General features: G+C 52.7%; 1 protein-coding gene across 2 annotated transcripts in view; it reads left to right on the top strand.

The window, feature by feature from the left end:
• Positions 1-7,322, top strand: part of ZER1 (zyg-11 related cell cycle regulator) — a 30,507-nt gene continuing 23,185 nt past the window's right edge. For both annotated transcript variants that reach the window (XM_059925774.1, XM_059925773.1), the window contains exon 1: positions 1-122. The gene's annotated coding sequence lies outside the window, so the exon portion shown is untranslated. The remainder of the gene's footprint in view (positions 123-7,322) is intronic.

Genomic DNA, 7,322 nt, shown 5'->3' with positions numbered 1-7,322 from the left:
GTTGACAGCGGAGGCGGCGGCGGCTGCAGGCTGCGAGCCGTAGGAGCCGGATCGGGGGAGGGGCCGGGCCCCGGAGCCAGCACCCGGCGTCCCTCAGCCCCGCCCGCCGCCCTAAGGGCAAGGTAATGGCCACGGAGTCCCCCCGGCGCGACCCCCATCCCGCATCGGGCTCCGGTCCCTGGGATCCCAAGCTCCGCCCCTCCGACCCCCGTCTTCCGCAGACCCCGGCCCTAGCCTGATGAGATCCCATGCCTCCCCAGCATCTCCCGGGCCGCATCCTCCGCTCCTCCTCGCCGAGGAAGCATCCCGTCCGCTCCCGGGGCCAAGGGATATCTCTGCGTCCTCCCCCCTTCCCTTCTTGCCTCCGGTGCCTCACTATCGCCGCTGCAACCATTTGCAAAGGTCCATCTCGGCCAGTGGTGGGAGGACTCCCTTCTCTACCCCTGCTGCCAGGTCTGAGAAACATGCCTTTAAAAGTGAGCACCCTTCCTCCAGAAAGAAAATGACGCCCTGTCGCATGCCCCTACACAATGGGGGATAGATGCAGGGCTCAAAGAGGCAGCCTCTGCCCCTCCTACCTGTTGGATGAGCTTAAGTTTCCCCAAAGCAGTGCTTGAAAGCTCAGGGATGACAAGGCGCGGGGAAATCCAACAGGGTGGCAAAGGGATGGGATGGTAGCAAACCTAAGGGCCAAGGGAGCCTGATAGGTGAGTTGAAAGTGAAACTGACTGCTGGCTGCTATAGCTCTGTGGGTGGAACTTGACTTGGCTGCTTTTTGGCCCAAGGAGTCCAAGACTTCCAGTCTTTGTGCCTGTCAGCACATTTGATTTTTAAATTAGAGGGGGAATGCTTGATGCCCCCATGGAAAAATCACCCCCTATGATCTTTCCCACAGAATGTTTCTCTTCAGGGTTCAAACTGGTTAGAATGAGCATTGATGACAGCTTTGAAAAGGGTCACAGGAGAGTGTACTTAGGGCAGGAGGTGGTTGCCGGTGGTGAGGGGGTCTCTCTGTTTCAGTTCACTAGTTCATTCAGCAAATCAGAAATATATGTAAGGTGGAGAAAAATATGCGTAGGGTGGAGAAAAATAGAGCAGGATGGGCCACGGTAAGTGCCAGAGAGTGGGGTTGCCCTTTTTATAGAGGGTGGTCAGAGAAGGGTTCTAATAAGGTGATATCTGAGCAAAGCCCTGAAGGGAGGGAGGGAGCAAGCCATGCAGCAAGCGCAAAGGTCCTGAGGTAGTATATCTGATGATTTTTAAAAACAGCAGGAGGACAGTAGGGCTGGAGCAGAGTGAAGGAGAGGAAGAGTGGTTGACAAGGAAGTCAGAGAAGAGTAGGGGCCAGATATTGGTGGGGAGGATATCAGGGGCTGTTCATGTGATGTAGGGTCACAGGGTGTCTAATGGGGCACCCTTTCAGAACTGTATTAATTTGAAGTATCTGGTGGTCAGAGAAAATACAGATTTGTTCTAGATGATAAATGGACATTGTGCTCTGGCCTGGCATTGTAAGTCCCCTTTCTCCACCTTTATAATGGCCACTGATGGAATAAATTTTAAAAGGACAGCCATAGAACACTGTAGTTAAATCTGGTCATGCCACTTGCTTTTTGGTTGTGAGAACTTGGGCAAGTCAAGCAGCCAAGTCAAGTACCACCCACAGAGCTATAGCAGCCAGCAGTCAGTTTCACTTTCAACTCACCTTTTCCCACCTCAACGTCCTCATCTGTAAAAATAGGATTGTTGGGCTAAATGAGAGGTCATGCACTGAAGCGCTTAGTGCATTATTTAGCACATATTAAATCCTCAGGACATTGCAGGTATGCTGATGGCAATGACAATGGTGAGGAAATATTTGCATGTGTCTACCTCAAAGCCTTTCTTTTTAGCACCAGCTGATGATGTCACCAGCTGTTGGCTGCCTCCCTGAACTAGTAGAATTTTGGAGAACAGTGGAGAGACAAAGTGGAAACTTGCTGTCACCCCTCAGTGGGAACAGTGGTTGCACATCACTGTCATGGTGGCTTGGTCCTGTCTTTTTTCACACCAGTGGAAGGTTATGGGGGCTTTTTTTTTTTTTTAAAGAGCAAGCAAATCCCTATTCTGCCATATAATATAGGCTAAATGATGGTGTTGAAATAAATATGACATGGAGACGGGTTGGGAAGGGCAGTATATGTTGGCTCTGTTTGTGTGGTTGGGTTGTGTGTGGCGGATTTGCTGGAGACTGTTGATCCTAGATGTGCCCAGCAGAGGCTGAGATTTTGCAGCCTGCCTTATAGGGAGTGGAACAATGGTTGCTCTCTCTCCTCAACCCCCAAGCCTGGACTATGTCATCAGGCCTGGGTCATAAGCTGAGCAGGGCAGCTGGGCCAGAGGATTTGAAAATGAAAAGTCAGAGCACACCAACGCTGAGAGCCAGGGTGCTGGAGCCGGTTGTTGGGGGTAGAAGCGCGGACTAGTCATCTGGGGAGCTGGGTTCAAGCCCAGCTCTGCTCTGGTTCACTGTGTGAACTTGGGCAAGTCCTATCCCCTGTCTGCGCCTCAGTTTTCCTATCTCTACACTAACTGAAGGCTACTGGGAGGATGAAAGAGTTCGGTGCATTCTAAAGCTCTCTACAAAGGTTAAAAACAGTTCTTGTTATCATTAGCACCACCAGGATTCTGCGACTTATTTTTGGGCAGAGGGCTTCAGTACCTCAGCTGTTCTTGACCCCCGAAATGCGAGTTCAGAGACCCCTGTTGGATCATTTACTTTGAGACCAACATCCTATATCTGGTTCAATCACTGAAGCTGATTTTCCAGCTTCAGAAATGAACAGAAGGATCTCTCCAAGCATTATTCTTAGGAAATCACTCCATAATTATTGGTTACCACCTTCTTGCCATTATTTCATGGCATCTGCTCAGCAACCCCATGTGGTAGGTTTGCAACCCATTGACAGATAAGGACCCTGATGAATATTGAGGCTGGTAAATATTGCCTGGGGACCTCATGGAGCTGAGGCTCCTTCACCTGCAACCAACCAGTCATGCACTCACTGTGTCATGGAGACCCCATGGGTCACACTAGGTCTTGTCCTCAGGAAGCTTCTAGCCCTGTGGTCAAAAAATGATATATGCCTGTAGAATAGTTACCGGTGATGCCCGATCATCTATGCTCAGTGCCCAGGACCCTCCAGGTTGTAAGCAGGCAAAGGCTCATGCCGCAGAAGGGAGACCTGAGGCTTGGAGAAACAGTTCCTGCCCATAGCATAATGGTGGAGAGCCAGGCACTTACTGGAGGACTTGGGCATATCATTGCACATCTTTGAACCATAGTTTCTTCATCTGGAAAACAAAAGAGTATGTCCTTATAGGTTATTTGTGGCTTCAATGAAAACATGCATGGAAAGCTCAAAATCCTGGGTCTCAAACTAATGAATACATGTATACATACTGATATGTACATATAGACCCTTGTACATATACATAGTCTGTGGCCAGTTACGTCACCCCTGAGTCTCAGCTGCCTCATCTGTAAGTTGTCGATTATAATTCCTGCCTCGTGTAGTTGTTGGGAGAATTAAGTGAGTTAATGCATGTGGAGTACTTAGCAGAGTCCTTGGAATACGGTGCTCAGTATGGCTGTGATCACTGTTTGACTGCCGGCCTGGAACCCAGGTATCCCCAAGGCCCTCTGCCTCCAAGTGACACCAGTGAGGGGCAATGCGCATTCCCCCCTCATATCTTCCTAATGTAACCCACCCTGCAGATTAGTCTGTGCAGGTCAGTGACCCCCTGGGATGCCCTCAGATCCTCAACTGCACCCCTGCCCCCAGGGGGCCCCTGGCACTTGCCCTGGCTCCCTTCACATCAGCCTTCCACCCCCAATATCTGGCCTGTGATCCGCTCCCTCCTGGAAAGCTTCCAGCCTCTGTAAATAGGATATTTGTTTGGGTTTTCCCCCCAGCTCCTGGGTTAATATTTCACAGGGTGGGTGCCGCTCCAAGGCTCAGAGCTTCTGGCTCCCCCAGCCAACAGAGAGGCTGGGGGTCAGGACACTCGTGGCGTCCCATGTTCCCTTCTCTGGACCTCACATTCTCTTCCCCCTACATTGGATAGACAGAAGACTGGATGGTTTGGTGAGAAGCATGGGTTTGGTTTAGGTTTGGATTGTGTCCCACTCTTGTTAGTTGTGTGATTTTATTTATTTATTTATTTTTGGCTGTGTTGGGTCTTCACTGCTGAGCGTGGGCTTTCTCTAGTTGCGGCGAGTAAGGGCTACTTTTCGTTGCGGTGTGTAGGCTTCTCATTGCGGTGGCTTCTCTTGTTGCGGAGCACGGGCTCTAGGCACGCGGGCTTCAGTAGTTGTGGCACGCAGGCTCAGTAGTTGTGGCTCGTGGGCTCTAGAGCACAGGCTCAGCAGTTGTGGCGCACGGGCTTAGTTGCTCCGCGGCATGTGGGATCTTCCCAGACCAGGTCTCGAACCCGTGTCCCCTGCGTTGGCAGGTGGATTCTTAACCACTGAGCCACCAGGGAAGTCCCTAGTTGTGTGATTTTAGACAATCCTCAGTGTCTTCGTCAGAAAACGGGGTAACAATCTCTACCTCACGGTTTTTTAGTGTGATAACTCAGGCAAGAACAAACCTTTATTCTGTTACATGCCACGCACAGGCCGGGCCCTGAGGATCCAGGAGTGTGGAAGCGGAAAGTGTTCTTGTCTTCCTGGAGCTTGTGGGCTGGGGGAGGGGTCATTAGACAGATTGTTATATAAATGATGAATTAGCCGCAAGCACAGGATCCTAGGGAATGTCGTCTGTTGGTTAAGTTAGAGACTACATGAAATAAACCCCTTAAGGAGCTCAGACTGGAAGCAGCCAACTTGGAGGTGTCTGCTGCTATTCGCTCTCCACTGCTGCCCACCCCCAGGATGTCATAGCTCCTGGTGGATCCAGGCAAGAGACGGGATGGAGAAAGACACAGGGTTCTTCTTACCGTGTGCTCTTCTGTCATAATCAGAGTTCCCTCCATCTCCCGTTGCCAGAATCCCAGATGGCTGGTGCCTGCCACGAGAATGAGAAACCCTAGGGGCTGGGCATGGGGTGGGTAGAGATGGCCACCTCTGGCCGGTGCCAGGCTGCAGCTGGAAGGGGCCCAAGTGGCAGGGTGCTCCAGCCCCCAGGCCTCCAGCCTTGGTGCCAAGACAGATGGCTCCTTCCTCCTCCAGCTCACGCCAGCCCCCTGCAACGGGGTCAGGACCGCGAAAACGTGGTTAGCAGATCTGTGCCACCTGCCCAGTATCTTTTGGAGGCTTTTGGTGATCTTGGCAGCTGACAAGGTGGTGTTTCTTCCACCTGCGGAGCAGGGTTAGGGCAGAGTGGCTACCTGGGTGACTGGGCTCATCCTGCAGAAAGGGCAAAGCCCCTGGCGGCTCTCTCATCCAGAGTGGTGAGGGTTCCACTGTGGCCACTGGGTGCCCAGCACTGTCCTGGGCATGGTGGGCAGGGGGAATCTGAGAGCGTGCCTTGCCTCCCAGGTTCCCTGCATGTGCTGCAACCCTACAACGTGTCAGGCCCACATGGGGTGTGCAGCCCCTTGTTCAGCCAATAGTCGTGGTATTGGGCCCATGGTGCCAGTGTCCCACACCCTCTGCCCTTTCAGCCTGTGAGCATCTTATCCTTCTTCCTGGAACGCCTTTCCCTTCTCTCCCCGCCACTGGAGTGAACTATGACTCATCTTTTGGGTCGCTGCTGAAATGTCACTTCCAAGGACTCCTGCTCTGACTCCCCAGTCCAGGGCAGGTCCCACCCTCTCCTTCAGAGCACTGGGCCCAGTTACGTGGCGTGGGTTTGTGTGCTTCTTAGGTGGAGATCTGTCTCGCTCCAGAGCCAGTGTGCTCCACGAGGACAAAGACCTTGTCTGGTTTCGCTCACCCTTGGACCTACAGTGCTCAATAGACAGTAACCCTGGGCTAAGTACAGGGATGATGTCAGAGGAGACAGCCCGGTTCCTGCCCTCGTGCAGCTGGCCGTCTGGCAGGGAAGCTGGATAATTAAAACAGCATCAGTCCCAAATGTTAGTTGTTATGGTAGGGCCTATGGGGGCACACAGCAAGAGCACCCTGGCGGGTCAGGGAAGGCTTCCTGGAGGAAGTGACACTAAGGCCTGAGGGTGCATAGACATCAGCTGAGTCAAGAGGAGAGTTCAAAGGTAGTGTGGGCTGGAGTGGTTGGGAGATGCTTCCTGGAAGAGGGACATGAATGTGTTTGGGGGGTTGGGGGCAGTATTTAGAACAGAAAGTGGATGACCAAAGGTCCGAAGGTGACCTTGTGCCTCTGGCGTATTGCCAGTACAACGAAGGAGGCCAGTTCAGCTGGAGTAGGGAGTCAGGGGGTGGTGAGTAGGCCGCAGAGCTGGTTCCACTTCTGGAAGCCCTGAATGACTGCTTGAAGAGATTGGACTTGGCAGTTTCCAGCAGGGTGCGTCTCCCTGCCAGCGGTGCTCCTTCTGGGTCAAGATCTGAAAGTGAGTGCAGGCAAAGGAAGGCCATGCCCAGGGTCCAGGCAGCCTGTTTCTTGTGCTTTTCCTCGAGGGTGTCACGGCACCACTGGGACAGCTGGCACAGTGGGCCTCGTGGCAGGAGACCCAGGCCTGAGAAGCAAGGGCCTGGAGCTGGGCAGGAACAGACCTTGCTCTAGGGCCCAGGGCAGGTGAGGTAGGAGAAAGGGATGATGATGATGAAAGCTGCCTTTTAGTGAGCAGTTACTATGTGCCAGGCACCACGCTAAGCCCTTTCTGTATTGTTCCGTGTTATCTGCACACAGTGTTCTCTGTTTTAGAGAAGAAACTGAGGCACAGAGGTGAAGACGCTTGCCCAAGTTCACCAGCTCTTAAGCAGCAGGGCTGAGACTTGGAGCTGGGTTGGCCGGGCTCCAGAGCTCTTAGAGCACGGTCACCCATGAGCGGTGCTGCCAGAATTTAGAACTGGCCATTGCAAAGGGCACAGCGTTCTGTGGCCGCCCACTCGGTTTCCTGAACAGCCTGGAAGGCTCACATGTGGACTAGGAGGCTCCAAGAAGCCAGGGGCAAACTGAACTCCTGCATAACCCTCCAAGAGATGAGGTTCACATGCCGGTTTGGACAGAGTAGCCCCTCTCTCTGAGCTTGAGTTTCCTCATCTGTAAGCTGGGCTCATAACCACCATTTGTTGTGCACTGAGTCATCTCAAGCTTGAGATGAGGCATTTTCCCAACAGCCCTGTGAAGTGGGGATTGTTGTCCCCATTTTCCAGATGAGGAAACTGAGGTCCAGAGAGGTTAAGTAATATACCTGTGAAT

This window comes from Balaenoptera ricei, chromosome 6 (genome assembly GCF_028023285.1).
Source record: "Balaenoptera ricei isolate mBalRic1 chromosome 6, mBalRic1.hap2, whole genome shotgun sequence".
Classification (NCBI taxonomy): domain Eukaryota; kingdom Metazoa; phylum Chordata; class Mammalia; order Artiodactyla; family Balaenopteridae; genus Balaenoptera; species Balaenoptera ricei.
The sequence above is the reverse complement of the archived record's forward strand: the minus strand, read 5'-3'. Positions and strand labels throughout refer to the sequence as shown.